The 25,274-nt window shown below is 39.0% G+C and overlaps 1 long non-coding RNA gene across 4 annotated transcripts in view; it reads right to left on the reverse strand.

Moving 5' to 3' along the window:
* The window catches only part of LOC311622103, a 78,247-nt gene that overhangs the window by 15,684 nt on the left and 37,289 nt on the right, over positions 1-25,274 (reverse strand). The window contains exon 1 of one of the 4 annotated variants that reach the window (XR_014794948.1): positions 31-164. The exons of the other annotated variants lie outside the window; for them this stretch is intronic. This is a non-coding gene — a long non-coding RNA (uncharacterized lncRNA). Of the gene's footprint in view, positions 1-30; positions 165-25,274 lie in introns of those variants that run through there. 4 annotated transcript variants of the gene reach the window in all.

Consider the following 25,274-nt stretch of genomic DNA (forward strand, 5'->3'; position numbering starts at 1 on the left):
ATTAAAATATGTAAATAGAATGACAAGTACCACTGGCACAAACAGGTGTGGGAACAAACCCAGCAGTCTCCTGGGAAGGCTACACCTCAGCTGGTGAGGGTGGAGTAGCACTGTGCTTGGCAGCGTGGCTTTGCAAACTGGAGTGTACTGCCGGGTCTCCTGGACAGCTTGTTAAAACACAGATTGCAGAATTTTAGCCCGCCTGGTCTTGCATTTCTTACAAGTTACCAGAAGACGCTGATATTTCTCAGCTTAGGCAGGGTAGGGTGAGAGGGTGGGGTTATAGAGCATGACCTGGTAGTCAGCATAAGTAATAGTTTGGAAGTTTTCAGAGTGATGGGAGAATGCCAGATAGTCCAGTAGGTGGACTCAATGAAGTCTGACTATAGGAGCTGTCCAGGTATTCTGTGCATAGCTGTAGAGATGAAGTTGCCAGGTGTTTCTCCAGGCACTGGAGATAGAAGGCTCAGACATAGCCACCACCCTAAGCCACTCACAGTCTAGTGGAAAACAGGCAAGTAGAAAAGTATGAGGAGAGCTATGATAATAAAGATGTACATAGGGTGCTGTGACAGCAAATCAGGAGATAACTTTTATCTTTTATAATAGAAGATAGCTTTTATCTTTGGTGTGTAAAGGTAATATATAAGAAAGTACTATGTAAATGTACTACTCTAAATATATGCCTCATATATTTTTGCCCTATTAATTTTTGCTTATCCTTGGGTTTGGATTTGAAGAATCCTGGTAGGAGGAGGTCAGAGGGAAGGAGAAGAGGAAACCTGAGATATTTATTTTTCTATCTCCCTTCAGGGATGCCATGGGCTGGGGCAGCATCTCTTGGTCAAAGTTCTTTTATCTTATCAGCTGACTAACGATCAACTGCTCCCTTTCACTGCCTCTTCAAGTATATAACCCTATTGTTTGTAGTACCAGAGGATCGTACTACTCTTTGTGGTTTGCCTTAGTCTCCATGCACTCTTATAAATAGTCCTTGTGTAAAACTCTCTTCAAATCACCCCATTTGAGTATGCCATCGTTTTCCTGCTGGGACTCTGATGGGCACAGTAATGGCTACTGTAAGTGGCCTTAGGAAACGAACCAGAATCTTTAAAATGGAATCAGATCTAAATTGGGGTGAACAGTATTTAAAGAGTATAGAGAAAATGGGGCTATGGGTTGTCCTTGCTATACAGTAGTATCACATTGTGATGACATGGAAGAGTAAGATACTAGTAAAATGAATGTCAGAATTCAAAAGAATTTTAAATATCATTTAAATAGCCAAACCAATCAAATATCTAGAAATAAACTCGGGGGGGGGGGGGAATCAACAGGAAATTTAAAGCAGACCTAAAGAAATGGAGAGAGATAGCATTTTTATAATTGTAAGAGTCAATATTGATTAAATGTCAATTCTATTAAATTTATCTATAGGCTCTATGTAATCCCAATCAAAATCCCAGCAGGTTTTTCACTGTGGAAACTGACAAATTGATTTAGAAATGCACCTGGTGCCCAGCCAGTGTGGCTCCGTGGTTGAGCATCAACCTATGAACCAGGAGTTCACAGTTTGATTCCTCGTCAGGGCACATGCCTGGGTTGCAGGCTTGATCCCTAGTGTGGGGCATGCAGGAGGCAGCTGATAAATGATTCTCTCTTATTGTTGATGTTTCTGTCTCTCTCTCTCCCTCTCCCTTCCCCTCTGAAATCAATTTAAAAAAATATATTAAAAAAGAAAAAGAAAATGAATAGCAGAAATGAATTAGGAGCTACTGAAGAAAAAACAGAGCATCAAAAGGACCAGTCTTACAAAATGGACCAGGAAGCATCCATCATCATGTGGCAATCTCTGGAGTGGCTGTTTAGTTCCAGCATTGCAGTTAGACCACTGGTGCTATAGCTTTATCAAGAGTTGTGCTTCATTTCTCCATGAAGTCTGTTGGTTAAGACTGTTCCATGCCTACCCTTATTTTCATGTGAATTCTTATAATAAAATCTTATCACGAGGGGAAATTTAAACCTCTCTCCTAATTCTTTCAACCTATTGTGTTTACTGGGCCGATATTGCTTTCCTCTTCTTTTGCTAACAGCGTACCACTTAGGATCCTGGAAACCATTTCTCACAGTCTAATTATATACGGTTTTGTTGCCTGAGATACTGATGGAATCCTAGCAGTTCTACATTTGGCTCATAATCCAGGCATGGTTAAGTATAGCACACTTTTTCCATATGCTTGCTGGCTACTTGCATATCTTCTTTTATGAACTGTTTGGTATAGGGACAGGCACCTGCCCAGCCAGGCCCGTCAATGTGATTTCCAAGACTTGCCCTGAAATCATTGGGAAGAAGGTAATTTGTTTCCTTGAGGCCACCAACTGGTTGAATTAAGTCTGGAGTTGCTGATGACCATCTTTCCGAACTCAGTGGGAAGAATGACTTTCTCAACATAGAGAAAAGCAGAGCAGAGGAGGAGAATGAGAGAAGGTGTAAGAGAGATGCAACAGTTTTTTGGAGGTCTTGAATCCAGTATTGGCTGAGCTCATAATCAAGTGCCTTCCACGCTTCTAACCCAAATTGTCCTAATAGCAACAGTTGATCAAAATAAAAACCTATCTCAAATATTTAAAAAATGTATATATCATGGCCTTCAGTATCCAACAGGATCTCTACATAGGTTTTCCCTGAATTTAATATTACACTTATGGTTTTCTTTCAAATTAGCGCTTAAAATAGGTTTCTATTTTATATGCATCAAAATGTACAATTTTTTTTATTATTGTATGAGTTTTTATTGGAAATTTTAGAAGATTCAGACAAAGATTTAAGTTTAAATTTGGAGATGAGTAAAATACTTTGGCAGAATCTATGTGCATTCAGTAGTTGTAATACAAAAAGATAGCACCCCTGAAAAATTGTTCTTTCTTCCTTAGGGGCTCCTAGGCATAGGCTGCTAAAAGATTTACACTTTCTAGCACAATCAAAATGCTCAGAAAGATCAGGGCTTTTAGAAACTGTTCTGAGCTCTCACGATTTTTCAAATACTTGGAATTCTACCCTTTTGAGTGTTGTCCTCAATTTCCACACAGAATCCACAAGTAAAAGAAATAAAAACTAAGCAACACCAACAGCCAGCAAAATAAGTGCTGAGCTAATCTTCATTTCACCCTGTGATCTGCTCCCAGGCCCCGTCCTTGCCCAACACGCTCCATGGGTGCCCTCTCTCATGAATGTGCTCTCATCCAGAGAAAAGCCAGCATTCCTACCGCAAAAATGCCGAAAGGATTCTCTGGTGCTTTCAGAGGACATAATGTGGTACTAAGAAAGCTTGCAGGTTTCACTGGCATGATTTTCAGTTCCTGCTTTAATAGAATGAATTCTGACAGCAGATACTTCTTCTTAGTGAATGCTAATCTAGTTAATCGGTTTAATTTTGGAAGCTGGAGATGGCTGGATTAGTCTTCCTTCTAAATTAGAGTCTTAACTAATGAAATGTACAGCTCCTGAAGGAGGCTATTCAAACAGCAATCCTGTAGTCCCCACACACATATCTCACCATGGCTTTAATGGGCCTTGTGTATGGATTTTGCCTTTCTGACTGCACTACGCAAGATACGATCCCCTTTTAAGAGATGCTGAAAACACACCACTTTTCAGCAAACAAGCAATAGGAGTATTTCTTTTAGCTTGCTGCCTTCTTTGTTTTCTTTCTAAACACTGATAATGTGACATCAAAGTAAAGCAATATGCCCAATCAGGTTTACAAATATTAAAATACTGGAATAAAATTCAGATAAGACCACATCTAAAGTTCTCTAAAGAACTGAAAAACAAGAAACCTATCTCCCACCAGGAGTATCTAGGATTTAATACTTGCAAGTAACTTTTGCTAAAAACACTTATTTTTCCATTTTATTAATGCTCCTCATATCTCTGGTACCCTGTATAAATTTGTCTTGAATAAGTGAACAAATGAATGAATAAATTCTAGTTCATCATGAAAATTTTATTTATTTTTTAAATTATACTCTGGCATTTAAAAACAAACTTTTCATCATTCATACTATTTCAACAACTTTGGTGTCAAATACTTTGCAATTAAACCTTTGCTGCTTGAGGTCAAAAGTAGAAACATTTAGTTAATTAGTTACTTATTCAGATGTCTTCCTTTTAAGAAATTGCTCCTTTCTTAAATTTTATCTAAAAACATGGAGAATGGCAACTGAAAAGGAAAATAGAATATTCATCTTCTTTCTTAGGATTGGCCAGTAATTGCATAGAATGAGAGAATTTCCCTGTTCACTAATTTGTGAAACTCATATGGATGGATGTAAGATGCTGATCTGCCAAATCAAATTAGACACAGAGTGTCAAATTAGAGCCAAAAATCCATTTCTCTGGAAGGACAATGTGTTCTGAAAAAAGAGAGCAAAGGTTTTCAGAGTTTTTAGGTGCTTTCTGCTATAATTTAATCTCATTTACTCCCCTGGGAATTTTTAATATAGAAGGAAACTTTTTTTCAAGCACTTCTAAGTTATTTTTTTAATCATCTCTCTCTCTCTCTCTCTCTCTCTCTCTCTTTTTTTTTTTTAAAATATATTTTATTGATTTTGTACAGAGAGGAAGGGGGAGAGATAGAGAGTTAGAAACATCGATGAGAGAGAGTCATCGATCAGCTGCCTCTTGCACACCCCACACTGGGGATCTGCCCGCAACCAAGGTACATGCCCTTGACCGGAATCGAACCCGGGACCCTTCAGTCCCCAAGCCGACGCTCTATCCATTGAGCCAAACCGGTCCCGGCACCATCTATCTCTTTTACACAGTGATTGCCTTTTAGAGTGAGGATTATGCCGATGGGTGTGTGTGTGTTTCAACGGAGGCATGTTTGCTCAATTTTAGAGCAGCATTCACTGTTTCAGTAATTTCAACATCTATCACTAAAAGATTTTTCAAGAGCTCAACTTTTGCTAGCAGGCATCTGACCCACTGTCTTTATTGCCTTTAATAATAATAATAAAAAAAAAAAAAAAAAAAAAAAAAAAAGCAAAAAGAAAGCCCTGGCTGATGCGCTCAGTGGTTACAGCGATGGCCCACACCAAAGGGTCATGGGTTTGATTCCTGGTCAAGGGCATTTACCTGGGTTGCAGGTTCAATCCTTGGGTCCCGATTAGGGCACGTGCAGGAGGCAATCAATCAATGTGTCCCTTTCACATGGATGTTTTTCTCTCTCTCTTTCCTCTCTCCCTCCCTCCTTTCCACTTTATGTAAAGACAATGGAAAAATATCTTCTGACAAAAACAACAAAATTAAAAAAAAAAAAAAAAAAAAAAGACTCCTGGGCAAACCATCCTATCAGGATTTAGAGTTATGTTTTGATCTATGTGAGGTGTCAGCGTCAAACCCTGTGGTAGCATTCAACTTATCCCTTTGCTCCTATGCCACTAACTCGGTGTTTTCTCTTACCCATCCTCTGTAGAGGCCCTGATTCTTATGCAAAATGAGTGATTCATGGTTTTTGTCTCATGTAAATTATGACTTCATTTAAAAAAATTAAAATGACTTTTATAAAACATTAAAGTGTTTTCTTCTCCAACACAGCTTTTTTTTTACTGTCATATTCCAGTCTCCTGGTCACTTTCCAATGAGATCCATGTACTTGACTCAGTCTTCTTCTTTATTGCTAGCTGGCCACATCCTGAAAATCTTCCTATCACCAATCAAATATCCTAAATTCTGAGTTCCTCGACCTTCATCAATACCCAGTCCACAGTCCACAAAGGCAATTCTCATGGGCAATACTCTGGACCATGTCATAATTTAAAACTCATCTGATATCCTAAACATTAATAGTTCACCCAGTCTCCTATTCTTCTAGCTCACTCTTTTGTTCCCAATATATCTATTCTTATTCATGTCCAATTATTTGAGCTACATAATTTTCTTTCAATTTACCACCTTCCATTAGATGATATTTTTGGTCCATCACTGTATTTACTATTTAACTGGACTCATAAAATCACAGCCCAGGACCCATGCCATGATACTTTTCTTATCTGCTCCTACTCATAGGTGGGTGCATATGGTGGATAAGATCGTTCAACATGATAAATTAAAAACACTGGCACCTCATGACCTCCAATCACAATGCTAAGCCCTCTTCTACCTCTGGCCTCAATTAGCAGATGGTTTTGTTCCTGACTTTATTGAGAAAATCCAAGTCATTGCACCTTCATGACCTCAACTGACTATCCTTGCCAACTGCAAATGCATTTAACATATTTCCCCTCTCCTTTCATGTTGTTTCAATAAAAGAGATGTCCTTCTTCCTGAAAAATGAGCTATCTCTACACTTCAGTTTTTTATCTTGTCCCATCACTCATCTTTTTCTCTTTACTTGCCCACTCCTCTAGGTCATTCTTCATGAACCCATTCTTGCTTTGCACCATATTCCTATCCACTTCTTTCTTGAGAAATGCTACTGTCCATCTCTTGCCCCTTTCTCATTAGGTAGCTCAACATCACTTGTCATGTTTACTACATACCAGTCTCAGCTTATTCTCAAGGAAACTTTCCTAGATCAGCATTGGGAATAGGGGAAGATGAGACCCCAAGGACCCGAGTATTCATCCAGAGAACTGTTCAGGCTCTTCTTTCTGAGACAACAGAATGAACGAGGTCGTTGTTCAAAACAATGGAGAGAAGAAAACCAAGAACGGAGAGAAGAGGAGAATCAAGAGAAGTGCTGGTGAAAGTCTAAAATTGAGGGAGGGGACAGGAAGAAGGAGAGAGAAGGGAGGGAGAGGAACGTGAAGAATATTTTAAGAATGGCAAATGTATTCCTTTATTTGACAGTGTTTGTTTTACTGTCATTTCACTCCATCTTTCCACACATCTTCACAAAACATCCTTCTGAGGTGATTTTGTTGTTGATGTTGGGATTTAAAGAGGAGATTGAGTTACTGTGATGCAGTGCAAAGACCTTTCACTTGGAAGAGATAATTTAAAAAATCCTGAAATTTATTATGAATTATATGAAGAACTTTGGAAACTTGCAGACATTATGAGAAGAGCTTTGGACTTCCATGTGATTGGGCTTCAACTCAACTTTACCATTTTTCTTCAGTAAGGATAGGAAGAAGGCCCTGCTGACACTGGGTTATATGTTATATGCCCAAGTAGATAAATGGCAATCCACGTGCAGTTGCAAAGCAGTGATTCTCAAAAAAAGACTTGCCAAACACTGACGGACTTTGTGTAAGTCCTTTTTTATTATTATGGATGACTAATGCACTATTAAATAGACTTATTTCTCTCAGTGAATGCTAAAATTAGCCAGTTAGCAGAGCTTCCACTGAATGCTGCAAAATTCCAACTGTGCCTGATGCATGGACAGATAAAATTTCCATAATTCTCATATTGAACTGTATTATCTGCATCATCAGTCCTGGCATGAAAGGATCACCATTTCATTTGCTGCTGTTCCTGAAATAATGATATTTTACTTTGGTGGATCGTTTTATCTTTATGTAATTGTAATTTTTTGTGTAATTGCTGTAATATTACCATTTTACTTTAATTTTTCATTATGAAAAGAGCTTTGGACTGCCTAAGCCTTTGTTATCACCACGCCCCTTTTTCCAGCGGGTGATGGGAAGAGCTTGGGTAGGCCATAGTGTCTTCTGACCTGACTATGTTGGCAGAGGTCCAAGCAACTTAAAAACAATTAAGCTTAGGGGCTTTCATTAATGACTTTGTAAAAAGTTTTTCATTCTATTCTTCAAGGAGAATGGTGCTAAGAGATAGGAAGGCTTTGCTCACTTACACTTTGGAAAGGTTGGCAGCCCCATGCTGATACATCCTTTAAAAAATATTTTTATTGATTTCAGAGAGGAAGAGAGAGATATATACATTAATAATAAGAGGATCATTGATTGGCTGCCTTCTGAATAACCCCCACTAGGGATTAAGCCCATGTGCCCTTGACAGGAATCGAACCCAGAACCATTCAGTCTGCAGGCTGACATTCTATTCACTGAGCCAAACTGGCTAGGGTGGATACATCCTTTTATATTTCTCTAGAGTCAGTAATGATGTCTCCTCTTTTTTTTTTTTTTTTTTTTTTTAAGACTATTTTATTGATTTTTTTACAGAGAGGAAGAGAGAGGGATAGAGAGTTAGAAACATCGATGAGAGAGAATCATCGATTAGCCGCCTCCTGCACACCCCGTACTGGGGATATGCCCGCAATCAAGGTACATGCCCTTGACCGGAATCGAACCCGGGACCTTTCAGTCCCCAAGCCAACGCTCTATCCATTGAGCCAAACCAGTCTCGGCTGATGTCTCCTCTTTTATTTCTACGGTACTTTTAGTAATTTTAGTCTTCTCTATGCTTTGCTTGACCAGTCTACTTAAAGATTTTCCAATTTTTGTTAAACTTTTCAAAGAACTAACTTTTGCTTTTGTTGATTTCTCTATTGTTTTTCTATTCTCTATTCCACTCATTTCTACTCTAATCTTTATTATTTCCTTCCTTCCGTTGGCTTATGATACTTTGCTCTTAAGTTACAGTGGAAAATTAGGCTATTGATGTGGAAGCTTTTTTTAATTTTTTTTTTTTTTAATATAGGCCTTTATACCTTTAAATTCTACCTACCACTGCCTGGCTGGCATGACTCAGCAGTTGAGCATCAACCTATGAACCAGTGGGTTGCAGTTCAATTCCCAATCAATAATTCTCTCTCTCATTGATGTTTCTATCTCTCTCTCCCTTCCTCTCTGAAATCAATAAAAATATTTTTAAAAAAGAAAATGTGGTATATATACACAACGGAGTATTACATGGCCACAAGAAAGAATGACATAGCGTCATTTACAACAACATAAATGGGCCTTGAGAATATTATGTGAAGTGAAATATGTCAGACAGAGAAAGCTAAGAACTATATGATTTTACTCATATGTGGGATATAAAACTGAAATTCATGAACACAAACAGCAGTGTGGTGGTTGCCAGAGGGAGGGAGGTGGGTGGAGGAAGAAGTCCTAATGAGGTGACAGGAGAAGATTGACTTTGGGTGGCGGGCACATGGTCCTAGATACAGATTTTGTAAATTGGTAATCCACACATGAAACCTATATGTTCATGTTGACTGATGTCACCCCAATAAAATTTAATTTTAAAAAATTCTAACTACTGCTTTAGCAGCATCCCCTACATTTTTTTTTTAATGTTGTGCTTTCATGTCTGTTCATTTAAAATTTTTAAGTTTCCCTTGTGACTTCTTTGACCTCTTGGCTACTCAGGTCTATTTGTTTAACTTCCATGTATTTGTAAGTTTCCCCGATTATTTTTGCTATTGATTTCTAATTTAATTCAACTGTGATGAGAGGACACGTTTTGTATGATTTCAGTGCTTCAAAATTTACTGAAGCCTGTTTTATAGCCTAGCGTGATTTATACTAAAGAATGTTCCAGCCCTAGCTAGTTTGGCTCAGTGGATAGGGCATTGGCCTGCAGACCAAAGGGTCCCAGATTCTATTCCAGTCAAGGGCACATTCCTTTGATGCAGGCTTCTCCCCTGCCAGGGCCCTGGTAAGGGTGCATACAGGAGGCAACCAATTGATGTCTTTCCTCTCTCTTCCACTCTCCCGAAAAATCAATCGAAAAATATGCTTGGGTGAGAATTAACAACAACAGCAAAACAACAAAGAATGTTCCATAGTCACTTGAGGAGAATATATATTCTACTGCTTTTGGGTCAAATATTCATTGGGTATTATTTTCTTACTCAAGTACAGCTTATTCCCACCTGTGTTCTTTGTGCTGTTATTATCAAATATATTGCATTTCTATAAGTTATATTCCCAATGAGACAATTATATACATACATATTATTTTATACAAGTGCTTTTTAAAAAGACTTTTCTTTTATAGCAGTTGTAAGTTCACAGCCAAATTAAGAAGAAGCTACAGAGATTTCCCACATATTACCATCCCATGCATGCCTTCTCATTATCAACTTTCCCTCATCACAGTGGTACATTTGTTACAACTGATGAGCCTACAACTGATACATCATCATCAACCCAAAGTCCATAGTTTACTCTTGGAGTTGTACAATCTAAGGGTTTGGACAAATGTGTAATGACATGTATCCATCAGTATGGTATCATATTTTCACTGCCCTAAAAATTTTCTGTGTCCCACTTATTCATCTTGTCCTGCTCCTCACAACCTTTGAGAAACAACTATCTTTTTACTGTCTCCATGGTTTTGCTTTCTCCAAAATGTCATATAGTTGGAATCAGTGCATACCATTTTTAGATTGGCTTCTTTCACTTAGTCATATGCACCTAAGGTTCTTTCATGTCTTTTCATGGAATGAGCTTTTCAAGTTAATTTCTTTTCAGTGATGAATAACATTCCATTTTATGGATGTACTAAAGTTTATCCACTTACCCACTGAAAGATATCTTGGTTGTTTCCAAGTTAGGGCAATTATTATCCATATGCAGGCTTCTGCATGGACATATGTTTTCAGCTCCAAGGATCATGACTGCAAGATTGTGAGGTAAAAGTATATTTAGTTTTGTAAGAAACTGCCACATTGCTTTACAAAGTGGCTTTACCATTTATATCGGGAATGAATAAGAGTTCTTGTTGCTACACATCTTTGTCAGCATTTGGTGTTGTCAGTGTTCTGGATTTTGGCCATTCTTACAGGTATGTAGTGGTATCTCACTGTTGTTTTAATTTGAATTTCCTTGATGATACATTATGTGAAGAATTTTTATATGTTTCTTTGACATCTGTATATCTTCATTTGTGTGATGTCTGTTGAGGTCTTTGTTCTATTTTTAAAATTGAGTTGTTTCCTTATTGTTGAGTTTTTAAAATTCTTTTAAAAATATATTTTATTGATTTTTCTCAGAGAGGAAGGGAGAGGGATAGATAGTTAGAAACATGGATGAGAGAGAATTTGACCAGCTGCCTCCTGCATACCCCCTACCGGGGATGTGCCCACAACCAATGTACATGCCCTTGACCAGAATCGAACCTGGGACCTTTCAGTCTGCAGACCAACACTCTATCCATTGAGCCAAACTGGTTTTGGTGAGTTTTTAGAATTCTTGTATATTTTGGATAGCAGTCCTTTATAAGATGTATCTTTTGCAAATGTTTTCTCCTACTCTGTGGCTTATCTTCTTGTCCCTTTAACATTGCCTTTTATGGAACATAAGTTTTTAATTTTAATACAATTCATCTTACTATGTCTTTCAAAGATAATGCTTTTGTTGCTGTATCTAAAAAGTCATTGCCATACCCAAGGTATTTTCTTCAAGGTCTTTCATAGGTTTGTGTTTTAGCATTTAGTTCTATGACCCATTTAAGATAATTTTTGAAGGGTATAAGGCCTGTGTCTAGATGCATTTTTTTGTATTAACATTTCTAGAGTAAGGTATAGAATATAAAGTTAAATAGTTCTGACAATATACTCAGAAATATCATGGTTCCTTTCTGTTTGCTTTTACAAATAATTTAAGGGAAAGTTGTATCCAAATTAGTTACCTATGGAGAGACTATCTCTCCATAAATAGTTAAGAATGCATGCTTTTAAGTCAAACTTGACTCTAACATTTTCCACCTGTATGGCCTTAGGTAAGTGATTAACATTTTAAAATCTCATTTTCCTAATTTTTAAATGTGGTCAATATTTTTCTTATAGAGCCGCTGTAAAGATTAAATAAGGTGTTTTTCATAAAGTACTTTTCACACTAATAAATACTCAGTAAATGAGAGCTATTGCTATTATTTATACCAGGAGAATGTTTCTTTAGCAAAGAAACATCACAAAGAATGTTTAACATTGTTTTTCCCCCCCTAGAAACTATAGTAATAAAAAAAATTCCATGCCCTGGCCGGTTTGGGTCAGTGGATAGAGCATTGGCCCATGGACTGAAGAGTCCCAGGTTTGATTCCGGTCAAGTGCACATACCTTGGTTGCAGGCTCCTGGCCCTGGTAGGGGGCATGCGGGATGCAACCAATTGATATGTCTCTCTCAGATCATTGTTCCTCTCTGTCTCTCCCTCTCCCTTCCACTCTCTCTAAAAATCAATGGAAAAAATATCCTTGGGTGAGGATTAAAAGAAAAAACATTCCAGGTAATCTAACATGGCATTTGAGCCTTAATCTACGGAAACCACAAATGTTCCAAAGAACTCTAGCTGGGGAATAAAATCCTTTTGGAAAACATGAGATATTGTGTGGAAATTAAGAGTGGTGTACGTACACAACATATTTTGGTGACACTCTCTGTGCAAAATAAGAGATGATTTCAGAGAGGAGGGAGAGGGAAAGAGAGATAGAAATATCAGTGATGGTGAAAGAGAATCATTGATCAGCTGCCTCCTGCATGCCTCCTACTAGGGATCAAGCCTGCAATCCAGGCATGTACCCTTGACCAGAATGGAACTTGGGCCCTTCAGTCCACAGGCTGATGCTCTATCCACTAAGCCAGTGGTCAGCAAACTATGGCTTGCGAGCCACATGCAGCTCTTTGGCCCCTTGAGCAATTTTTATTTTAAGATCTGGGCTCAAAAGGGAGGGGGGAATCAGGAATCTGCTATAGCCTCAACTAATTTTGATATAGATTTGGAGCTGATTGCAATTGCAAATAAAAACATAATTTATTTCCTTCCCTTCTTCATATAAGGCACAGAAGTTAAATTCATGAGAGGACAAAATAAAACAACCTCAGCATGTACATGAACAGGATGTGTTTTAATAATTGCACTCGGGATTATGTCAACACAATGAATACAGGGTCAAGGAGCATGCTGCTTTTGGAACTGTTTAATGGATCCTGATTATCAGCAACCTAGGAATAGAACCTGAATGGCGATAACTGTGGATAATAGGACACAGTTGGCTTTGGGAGAAATAACTTTGCTAATCTCTAGAAGAACAATCAAGAAAATGCCTGGAATTCATAAATAACAGTGGAGGGAAAGCTATTATTCATCTGCTTGGCTTTTAACAGAGTCTAGGGAATTTGCTTGGGTTATTTGAGAAACTCTTGTGGTAATTATGATATAATCCGACAGTTTTTCATAGCTCCGTTTGCCTTCCAAATACTAACGATTAGTGGATGCAAGTTGTGCAGAGGAGCTGTTAAGTATGTTTTCTTTCACATCATCTGTTTGGAAGTATGAGTACCTGATAAAGAATATGCTGTAGGGGACACCCAATCCCCAACCTTTTTTCTGCCCTGGAGATACTGAGATTAATCACCAGGCCACAACATCTCCCTGACTTCTCTCAGAACCTTCGAGAGGTTCTAGAGTTTTTGGTGGCATGACCAAGGGCTCTTAGTTGGACATTGAGTAGACCTAAGAAGGATTTGTCACACAAAAGATTTGCTTCTCCACCTTCCCCATTCACCAAGGGTTCTGCCCACAAGTTTCTGGACCTCATGGGAGCCTCCGAAGTAGCCACCAGAGAAAACGTGGCAGAGCTTCAGCCCTTTGTGCAGAAACTCAGCCAAGGACACACCTGGAGAATACTAAGCATGCCTGTGTGTGTGCATTCTAGAACTCACCCGCCTGGCCTGCCACCGAGCAGCCTCTCTTCTCGAGGTTCTGCACTCGGCATGGGCTTTGTCTGTGAGGGGAAGTGAGCCCCTGATAGCTCACTCTTCTGAGCCCAGGAGAGCAGCTGGGATAGTGAGAAACGGGCACCTGGCCTGGCATGTGAAAAGCCATCATTGTCTAACCATTCTGGCTGGTGGGCCTCCATCTTGGCTGCACATTGCAATTACCTGGAGAGCTTAACCACCCAAAAAAAGCTGTGCCTGGATCTGAGCCCGAGGGTCAGATTTAATCATTCTGGGATGGGAGGCCGGCACTGGCTGCAGTTTTGATGTGCAGCTGGGCCTGACAGTCTCAGATTGAAACCTAGGCAACAATCAGACTTATGGTTACAGAAACGGATTCATTGAGGTACTATCAGTCCCTGTTCTCCTATTTGTGCCTGCAGAAAGAACCAGATAGAGATGTTTGGGAGGACAGGGTCTGCTGGGAGGTGGGAAGGAGATCTCATCCTCAGCTCTGCAGGCAGGAGTTGACTGATGTACTCAAATGCCTCAACTTGTTACATTTTCTTTTTAGTTGAAAGTTTTATTGAGATAATTGTGGGTTCACCTGCAACTGAAAGAAATAATACAGATTCTATGTATCCTTTACCCAGTTTTTCTCTGTGATAATATCTTGCAGAACTATAGAACAGAACCTCTCAACAGAATATGACATTGCTACAATCTGCTGCACTTCTTCAGACGTTCCCAGTTTCACTTGTACAGTGTATTTAACTGTATGCAATTTTATTTATTTATTTATTTTTGAATATTTATTTATTTTTTTATTTTATTGATTTTATACAGAGAGGAAGGGGGAGAGAGAGAGAGCTAGAAACATCGACGAGAGAGAGTCATCGATTAGCTGCCTCCTGCACACCCCCTACTGGGGATATGCCGGCAACCAAGGCACATGCCCTTGACCGGAATCGAACCCGGGACCTTTCAGTTCCCAAGCCGACGCTCTATCCATTGAGCCAAACCGGTCCCGGCAACTGTATGCAATTTTAGTACATGTAACTTCATGTGTCCACAGCCAGTGAAGATACAAAACAGTTCAATCACTACAAGGATCTCTGTGTTGCTGTTTTATAACCTCGCCCACACCTCCCCATCCTGAACCCAAGCAACCACAAATCTGTTCTTCATTTGTAAAGCTTTGCTATTTAAAAAATGTGCTACAGGTGGGCTTGTAGAGTAGGTAGTCTTTTCTCTTTTTTGTTAACCCTCACCCAAGGATATGTTTCTATTGATTTTTAGAGAGAGTAGAAGGGAGGTGGAGAGACAGAGAGAGAGAAACATGAATGTGAGAGAGACACACGTCGATTGGTTGCCTCCAGCACATGCCCTGATCTGGGCTGGGGATCAGGGCTGCAACCAAGGTATGTGCCCTGGGCTGGAATCGAACTCAGGACCTTTCAGTCTGCGGGCTGACGCTCTATCTACTGAGCCAAACCAGCTAGGGCTGGGATTGGCTTTTTTTTTTTTTTTTTTTTTTTCACTCAGCATAATTCCTTGGAGAGTTTTCAGGTTGTTGCATGTATCAGTAGTATTCTATGAAATGTGTGCATTACACTTTAATTGTTCACCTCTTGAAGGATCTCTGGGCTGTTTCCAGTTTTTAGCTATTATGAATAAAGCTGCTATGAACCTGAATTTTTGTGTTAACATAAATGTTCACTTCTTTGGAATAAATACACAAGAGTACAATTGCTAGATAATAAGGTTTAGTCTTATAAGAAATGGCCCAAGTATTTTCTAATGTGGCTGTACCATTTTATATTTCCACCAGCAATGGGGACCAGTTTTTCTGCATTACAGCCAGAATCTGGTGTTTTCACTATATTTTAGCCATTCTGATAGAATGTAATGACATTTAATTGTGGTTTTATTTTCTATTTTTGTTATACGTAACGACTTTAGACATTTTTTTATGTGCTACTTGCCATCTGAATATCCTCCAGTGAAATGTATATCATATCTTTTGCCCATTTTCTAACTGGATTGGTTTTTGTTTTCACTGTTGAGTTTTAAGATTTTTTTTTTAAAGTGTATTACAAATAGTAGTTCTTTGTTGAATTCATGTAACTCTTAACATGCTACTCATGAAATACAAGATTACATTTTCACTGTAAAAGTAATACAGTAGAATAGTATTTAGCATACCCCCTATCTAATCCCACACTTGCCCCATAAAAAGGGTTAACATTCTTTAACAATTTATTTCAGACCTTTTTTTTAAGCTACACCTAGACATAATGGGCTTGATCTCTGTACATTTTTGGCAATTTGCTTTTTTTTTTTTTTTTTTTTAATTTAACATCTTGACATGATGGGAAATACATAATTATGCTATTTTTTCTCCAGTCTTTCAGCTTTTTCATTATTTCATAATCCAGAAAGAAAAAGCATACCACAAACACTTCCTGTCTCCAGGATTCTGAAAGTTCAGAACATTGTTTTCACAAGTGTTTAAAACCTTAAACATCAGTTGGAATAGGAGGGGGAGAACATGTGGATGAGGCCTGCTCTCCCAGGTAAGGGGGAGAAAGAGCCTCGCACCACCTGGGTACAGCCAAGAGACTCAGTTTCCTCCCCTGGTGCTGCATGGCTAACGGGGAATTCTTTGCCTGTAAGAGCTCTTGTTTCATCCTCAGTAAAACCACAACATTGGACACAGAGCTTTCCCAATGTCCGGCCAGATTTTACATGCTGTCACCCAATTCCTCGTAAGGGTGGGGAGCAGAGTGCAGGGTCTAGCACAGAATACTGATGTCTGTGCATGCAAGGGTCAGAAGCCCTCAGTTCCTTCTCCTTTTGCTCACCTACCGTAGAAGCCAACTCCAGGACAAGCAAAACAAATCATCTTTCTTCTCACTACCTGGGAGACAGGTCCCCCAGAGAAGAGGACCACGGGGCTGTCTGTAACAGAAGTGAGCCTTGGGGGGGGGGGGGGGGCGCGGGAAGAGATTTCTGGTTCTCTGAGCGGCTCTGCTATTGTAAGACACAGTGCAATGAAATACCAGCTTTACTAACTTGTCTTTCCAAAGGAGCTAAAGGGACTTTAATTGACATCATTACCCACATTAGTGGAATGAAATAGAGACTATGGGGAGGAAAAACTTTGACATTTTAAAGCTGTAATCCTCAGCAACCTAAACACACACACACACACACACACACACCCCTAATAATTATTCACCTAACAAATATTAGTGATGTCTGTGATGTACCAGGAACCCTGTCAGGCAATGAGATACAATGGTGACCATATATACAGTATTGGGTTCTAAAATCTTCAGCATCAGGAAATGGTCCCAACACGGAGTCCTCTTGCTCTTGTGGCTTATTAAGGCCTTCTAGAAATGTCCACCAACAATTATCCACCACCACGACCACAAAATCTGCAGGATAAGGTGGACTCATGATGAAAAGCAGAGTGCTTGCAAATGAGGGTTCTAGCAAAAGGGCTCCATGTTTCAAAGCTGCTCTCCAGGGCTTACAAGGTGTTTAGTCACAGAAGAGCACGAGGGCGGTACAGCAGGGTTGTAAGGGTGCTAAACAAGTGTAATGGACCCCAAAATGTCAAGCAGCCCAGGACAGAGCACTGGACACTCTGTGGTCAATTTCATGACCACAACTTTCTAGATGGGTGCGTCTAACCTTGAATGAGAACACCGAGTTTCGGTGATGTAATGAGGACAACCCACAAATGTCTGCTTTTACTTTCACAAGTGATTTTAGATAGGGTGACGCAAGAGTTGCTGATGTCCTATGAAAAATGTAAAAAGCTCTAGTGTTTTTTTATGTTGTTTGGTTATTAACAAGGTCTGAAGTATTAGACACTGTATTCGAATAGTCTTATACTAGTACAATGATAATGTTGGCATTGTGTTAAGATGGCTTGGTATTTCCTCCCATGTTTATCCTGTCACATTAACCTCCCAGGGAAAGTTATTGGCAACCATGGCATCTATTTTTAACTAAAACTAAACTACTACAGAACTAAAACCAGATGCTAAGCTGCATACTGACTATGTTCTAATTGCTCAATATACAACTGCTTGTAATACCGACACCCTCAGTATCAACTTGTACTTCTTGTCTGCCCTCTGGATATGGGCCTGAAGGTATCTATATTGGATTTTTTCTTAGATTATTTTCATTCCAAGCCTTTAAGAAGGCAAGAGTTATTCAGTTTCCAGCTATTCTGAGAAGCCGAGAAAGAAAAAGTATTGCTCAGTGCAGTGATAGGATTTTTTCAGGGAAGCAACTAGGTCAGATAATTTATTTGTTGAAGGAAGGTTAGGACTATGGGTGAGTGGACTCGATATGTCATTAAAAGGAAGCGGGGGGGGGGGGGAGATCTTTAAAATATCTGCTAACTAACTTGTTTTCTACATTGCAACAAAACAGGGATGGGAGGGAGGGCAATGGTAAGATATGTACACAAATAATAATTTAATAAAAATAAATAAATGAATTGCAACAAAAGCTCATTTGGGAAATTCCGGATACAAAAAAGTACTCACATTAATGCTACCACCATTTTCATTTTCAGAATGTGGAATAATTTTGTACTTTTAATTCAATGTCAGAAGAGATTCTTGAATGTTTCTCGCTCTTGTTTTCCAGGGCATCCTGATCTCAAATCCTCCTCTTATGCTAGCTAGCTTCCCACCCAGAGCTTTTAACCAGGCATCTGGCATGAGAATGCTTGTCTATATATATAAAAGTCTAAGTGACCGAATGACCAGTCGACTGGTTACTATGATGTGCACTGATTACCAAGGGGCAGATGCTCAATGCAGGAGCTGCCTTCTGGTGGTCAGTGTGCTCCCACAGCCAACCTCCCATGGTCCCTCCCCCTGGCTGGCTGGCCCTGATGGGCCCCAATCAGCAGCCAGGTAGAGGGACCCTACCCATGCATGAATTTGTGCACCAGCCCTCTAGTAGAATATAAAGAATCAAGAAGAATACCTCTCTACATATGATATTTTGCTATCCAGATATAATTACATCACTATAAATATGATTTGTGCCTCTGGTTGTTCACACTCTACTACATTAATGAGTTGATATTAGGATATTTTAGACATTAACAATGCATTAATTTCATTTCCCTTCTAAAATACATCTAAAACTATTGACCACTGTTATTGGGAGTGTGTGCTGCTTTTTCCAAGAGGGGTAGCTATGTTTACATTTACCAGTGTTTCCTGTCAGTATATCCTGTTCTTTTTTAACATGAACTATGTTAATTTTATACGTCAACTTGGCTATGCTACAGTACCCATTTATTTAATCAAATAGTAATCTAGGTGTGGCTGTGAAGATATTTTGTTCATGTGGTTAATATCTACAATCATTTGACTTCAGTATATTATGCTTGCTATTATGGTGAATCTTATTAATGGTCATAAGAGCAAAATCTGAGGTTACCAGAAAGAAGAAATTCTGTCTCAAGAATTCAGCATCAGCTCCTGTCTGACTTTCAAGCAAGCCTGTTTGCTTTGCAAATTTTGGACTTCCCAGTTTCCCAGATGAGTCAATTTCTTAAAATAAAATTATTTGTATCTATCTATCATCTATCTTTCTATCTATCTATCTATCTATCTATCTATCTATCTATCTATCTATATCTATCATCTACCTGTCATCTTCCATTCTACCTACCATTTACCCTATTGATTTTATTTCTCTGGAGAACCCAGACTAATACAGAAACAGATTTTCACAGAAGTTGGCTAAGGTTAGGAGTAGTCTGTGTGCTTGTAGGAAGGAGGCACTCTATAAAAATCGGGCTAAAGCCATTTAAAGGTCAAGTCCATTAACTTGATCTCCTAGGACCCTAATGCAATATAATAAGAACCCAACACCTATTTTTAAAATAAAGTCTTTTGTTCTTTAATGGAAGTATATATTTCTTTCATGTTCATAATGTGAACACCCAGAATGCTGTGAGTTATTGCAGTGGAGCGCTCTTTGCCCCATTGGTTCAGTTGAATGCTGACCAGACAACTTTTCCAGTGACAGCCCAGACTGCATGATATATCACCTGCTAAGGAGTGGGCCTTATTTTCTACATCAGACCTCTCTTCAAATGCCAAATGCTCCAGGGAAATAAGCACTTCAAAATCAGCAAGGCAGAATTGGAAAAATGCATTTAAAAAAATCATAACCACACAAGACCACAATACAATTTTGTCTTCTTTTGGAAACCACATCTATTTCTGTTTCAACTACCACGAACAGTTAAAATGCTATATCCTCTGTTCCCAGTGAAAGAAGTATTTTCAAATTCGTATTCATGTGTGTCCAAAGTTTTCATATCAAAGTTATTTTAGAAACTGTTCTCATAAGACTGTTGTAAAGTTAGTTTCACGAAATAGATGGAGAAAAGGACTCTGAGTGACTTCCAGGACAGTTTTAAAAACTAACAAAGGGTTTCTCTCCCTCAAATAGTTTCTCTAGTACCCAATAAAAAAGACTTCATTTTTAACCTGTTGTTAGTTTGTTTCTATGTTATCTGAATTTAAAATACTAGATTGAACCCTAGAACAATGACACACACACAAAAACATTAGTGGAGAAAAGGTGAAATATAAATAAGTCTATAGTTTAATTAATAGTATTGTATTATGTTAATCTTTTTAAAAATATGTTTTTTATTGATTTCAGAAAGAGAAAGGGAATGAGAGAGAAAGCTAGAAACATCAATGAGGAGAGAATCATCGATTGGCTGCCTCCTGCACACTCCTACTGGGGATCAAGTCTGCAACCTGGGCCTGTACCCTGGCCAGGAATTGAACTGTGGTTCATAGGTGCTCAACCACTAAGCAACACTGGCTGGGCTTATGTTAATTTCTTAGTTTTGATTAATGTACCATGATTACACAAATGTTTGAAACCAGATGAAGGGTATAGGGGAATTCTTTGCAACTCTTCCATAAAAATAAACTTATTTCAAAATAAAAATGTTTGTAAAATAGAAAAAAGGGGCACTGGTAAAAAAAAAAAAATACACATTCTTATATCCCATCTTATAGAATCTAAATGAGCAGGAAAATCTGCATATTAATTATGCACCCAGCTGATTCTGCTGCATGCCAGAGTTTAAGAAGTCCTATTCCATATATTATGAAAAATCTTTTAAAACATAGAACCATGTTTGATAAAGTTAACAAGAATGTATTGATGCAATGCTTGTGTAACTAAAAATAACATGAAAATGCCAGCCTTCTGGACTCCCAGTCAAGATGGAGAATAGATAAATGCCGTGCTCACTTCCTCCCACAACCACATCAAGTTATAGAACAACCACCCTTGAGAACTCCCACAGACGAACTGAACAGAACTTCTATAACTAAGAATACAAAGCAGGAGCCACGTCAAGACTGGTAGGAAGGGCAGAGACATGAAAGGGGCTGGTCACACACTCATGTCTGGTGGCTAAGGATCAAGAAAAATATCTCAGCTGCAGATGTTCCCACTTAAAAGTGAGGGGTCCCAGCCCCACACAGATTTCCCACCTGGAGCACCTGAAGGGAAGAAGACTCCCCACAACAGCTGGCTGTGAAAATTAGTGGGGATTGCATCTATAGATGCAGGTGTCCTCTTAAAGGGCCTGAGCACAGACTCGCTGGCCATGGCATGGTCTGTACCTCTTGCTAAGTGGCCCCAGGCCCGGCACTAGTGGCAGCCAGCCTCAGTTGATAACATAGTGTCTCCCAGGCACTTCCAAGCCCAGCACAGGGAGCTATTGACCACAGCTCACCTTGTAGCACCTACCCGGAGGCCCTGGTCACACACAGGCTGAGGCTGACTTTGGCCCGTACTGGAGCTCCTCCCCAGAGGCCTCAGAAACAACACACCTGATGGTCTCTTTCAGACCCCACCAGAACACCACCCAATTAGTGCCCAAAATGACACACCCAAAGAGTGGACTCAGCAGGCACTAGAGCCCTCAAAAGTAATTCTGCTCCACAGGGTCAGCCCACACAGCACCTTGTCTGCTATAGTCATGGCCAGTTCTCACAGTGAGTCAGTTAGGGTCAGTCTCCCTCACTGACATGCTAACAGCGATCAAAGCTCAACTACAGCAGAAAAGCACACACAGCCTACACAAGGGACACCCTAAAGCACCTGGGTGGTCAGGGAGACTGTGCCATTAAGCCCCATAAGGTCTCTACTACATAAGGTCACTCTGGCACATGGACACCACAAACCAAAAATCTATAGACATATACAAGAAATAAAGAGAAATAAATCCAAACACAACAAACAAGAGGAGAAAATAAAATGAGAAAGGAAAAGAAACCAACCAGGAAAACAAATTAATAAAATGGCAATCACTACATACCTATCAAAAACTACTTTACATGTAAATGGGTTAAGCCCTCCAATTAAAAGATGAATGGTATATGGGAGGAGGGGGGGGCAATGGTAAGATATGTACACAGATAATAATTTAATAAAAAAGAATAGAAAAAAAAAGATGACTGGTAAAGAAGGAGTAGTACATATATACACTAGAATATGACTCAGCCATAAATAAGAACGAAATCTCACCATTCGCTACAACATGAATGAATCTAGAGTATTAAGGTAAGTAAAATAAGTCAGAGAAAGACAAATACTATGATTTCACTTATATGTGGTGTCTATAAAAAAACCCCCAAAACAAAATAAATGAACAAACAAAACGAAACAAATTCATAGGTACAGAGAACAAACTGATGATTGCCAAATGGGAGGGAGGTTGGGGGGCTGGGTGAAAAGGGTAGAGTGTTTGATAAATATAAATGGCAGTTGCAAAATAGCCACAGGGATGTAAACTACATCTTAGGGAATATAATCAATAATACTGTAATAACTAGATATGGTGTGAGTGGGAGCAAGATCTATTGAGGGGCATCACATCATAAGTTTCCTAAATAGCTAACCACTATACTTACACCTGAAACTAATATAATATTGAATATTAACCATAATTGAAAAAAAAGTTTTAAATATGAGAACGACTTAAGTCAGTGGTTCTCAACTTTGGTTGGGCTTTAGAGTCACCTGAGGACTTTTAGAAAACACCAATGACCAGGGCACACCCCTAATCAATTCAGTCAGAATCTCTGGGGTTGGGACCCAGACATGGGTAGTTTTAAAAGTTTCCCTGGTGATTCTAATATGTAGTCACATGTGATTACCACTGACTTAAATGTTCAAATCCAGAGAGTCAAAGGAAAATACAGCCCACAGTGGTGGCAGAGGTAGTCTTAAAGAGATGTGAGGTATTTTATTGCTTTATTGCACTTCAAAATTATCCCCAAATTGTAGTCATTTGTGCATTACTTTTTTATTCAAACTAACACAAATTATTTAAAAGCAGCATGAACTATTGGACCTTGTTCATAACAAAGCAAAAGGGAAGCTTCGTACTCTGATTTTCCATGCAAGACTCCATTCTGTTTCAGGCTGAGAACAAAGTGCATCAGCCTTTTAGAGGTCGGTTGGTGGAGGCATCTGCTCATTTCTCTTTGAAGAACAAAATTGCTCAACCCACGCATTTGTAGGGTTGCAGCAGAAGCACTCACGTGTTATCTTGATCCAACTCTCCACCCATTCCAGCCAAGAGACAGGAACAAGAGTTGGTTTATGACCCAAGTTGTGTCAGAGAAAACTTCCCTGGGATTTTTTGCATGTAAGAAAAATATAGATAATCTTTCTTTTGGGCCTGAATTATAAGATATTAAACTTGATCAAATAGATTGAGTACTCTACTTTCCCCCAGCTGCTGTTAAGTATAAATAATACATCCATGTTTTCTCTGGCATATGAAGATCAGGGAATTTATAAAGTATATATCACACATAAATGCATTATCAACAGTGATTCACTTCTCAGCAAGACAGTGGAAGTAGGGAGGGTCAGAGAGTTTGATCATTACAGTTTCTGGAATTACATCAGAAGTCAAGAAGGATTCCCCTCAAAAGGACAATAGCCTCCATTTGTTAAAAGCTGGCTGGTTCACAGAAATCCTTTCCTTGACTTAATTAAAATTTAGAGTTCAAGAAAAGAAGCTCAGAGGGAGGGGAGACATTAAAGTCAGGGGTGCTTTAGGCAGATTTTTCTCAACCTATGGTCCATTGACCCTCAAGGTTGCCTATGGATAGAATTCATGGAGTCCATGGACCTGCATGAGAATAATTGTATCTTTATTTTCACTAAACTCGCTCTGAAATCTAGAATTTCCTTCAATTAAGAATGTAGACAGAAAACCATAAGTATAGACCACTGTGTCTTTATCTGCAATGGAAATCATAGATATATTCATACTCAGTTTAGTTAATGCAGATACCTCAAAATACCGTTTCTGCTCATCAATACTTCAAAATTACAGTAGGTAGTGTGCCAGCTACTAGACCATAATTTTACAGTTAAAACATAGGTTTAGGCCTATATTCGCTGTATAAGACTACCCCCCACTTCAAAGAAAAGACTTACTTTGCAGTCAAGATCTGCAGGTAATTTTTGTGCAATTTTGGTCTTTTGCCCCCGATTTTCGGTTGACTTTTTTTCGTTTCAAAAGTCGTCTTATACGCCGGAAAATACGGTAATGCATTCATAAAGAAGTACATGTATCACTATATCACAAATTTGACTTGTTATTTAACTAAATGTATTTATAAATAACTAGAGGCTCAGTGCATGAAATCCATGCACAGATAGGGTCCCTAGTGACTGCGGGCTGCTAGCTGGGGCCTTTGTTCGTTCCATACCACCCCCTTGTGGTCAGCACACGATATAGCGAATGACTGAACATCTGGTGAGTCTAACTCTCAATGGGACACTTAGCATATATAGCAATTATATATATTGTTTTTATTTGTAGCCCTATAGATGGTGTTTTGATGCGTTTAAAACACTCTAAGAAGGGGTCTGTAGGCACCAGATTACCAGAGAGGCTTATGGCACAAAATAAGTTAAGAAACTCTGCTTTAAAGCAAAACAACAAAATAATAATTTAACAAATAAAAGTAATAATGATCCTTTACTCTGATGAAAGGAGAAGCTATTTACGTAAAAGCCCATATCTCAAACAAGTCTTTTTCATTTTGTAGAGACGTACCACAAAGGAAATTACATTACCCCTATTATCTGAAGATAAACCATATTCCTGTACCTCTAGAAAGACCTTTTATATAGTAAGAGGATGGAGGGTTCTCTCTTTTCCGTGTCCAGCGTGGCTAGAGAGTGGTCTGGTTCTCTTAGTAGGGGTGGCTGCGGATTGAGAAAATGAAAGAAAGAGACAGACACAGAGGTGAAAGGAAAAAGCTGGGGCTGGGTGGGACCAGTTTTCTCCGACATGGGACATGGACAGGGACGGGAACAGAGACCCCGAGCCCATTTTATACAGCAAGAAAAACAGGAAGTTTTACTAAAAGTCAAGGCAAAGGAGATTATGCACATTCTAGGGTGGGCAAAACATGTTTCTAGGGTGTGGCTTTGCTGACACCAGGGGATTTAGCTGACAATAATTAAAGATATGCCCATGTGCCTTCCCAGGCTCTCTCTACATCAGGACCTAAGCAAAATCCAAAAATCTATCAATTGATGAAATTTCTGTGCTTTCAAATGAT

This window comes from Pipistrellus hanaki (genome assembly GCF_964339955.1).
Source record: "Pipistrellus hanaki genome assembly, chromosome: 4".
Taxonomy (NCBI): Eukaryota; Metazoa; Chordata; class Mammalia; order Chiroptera; family Vespertilionidae; genus Pipistrellus; species Pipistrellus hanaki.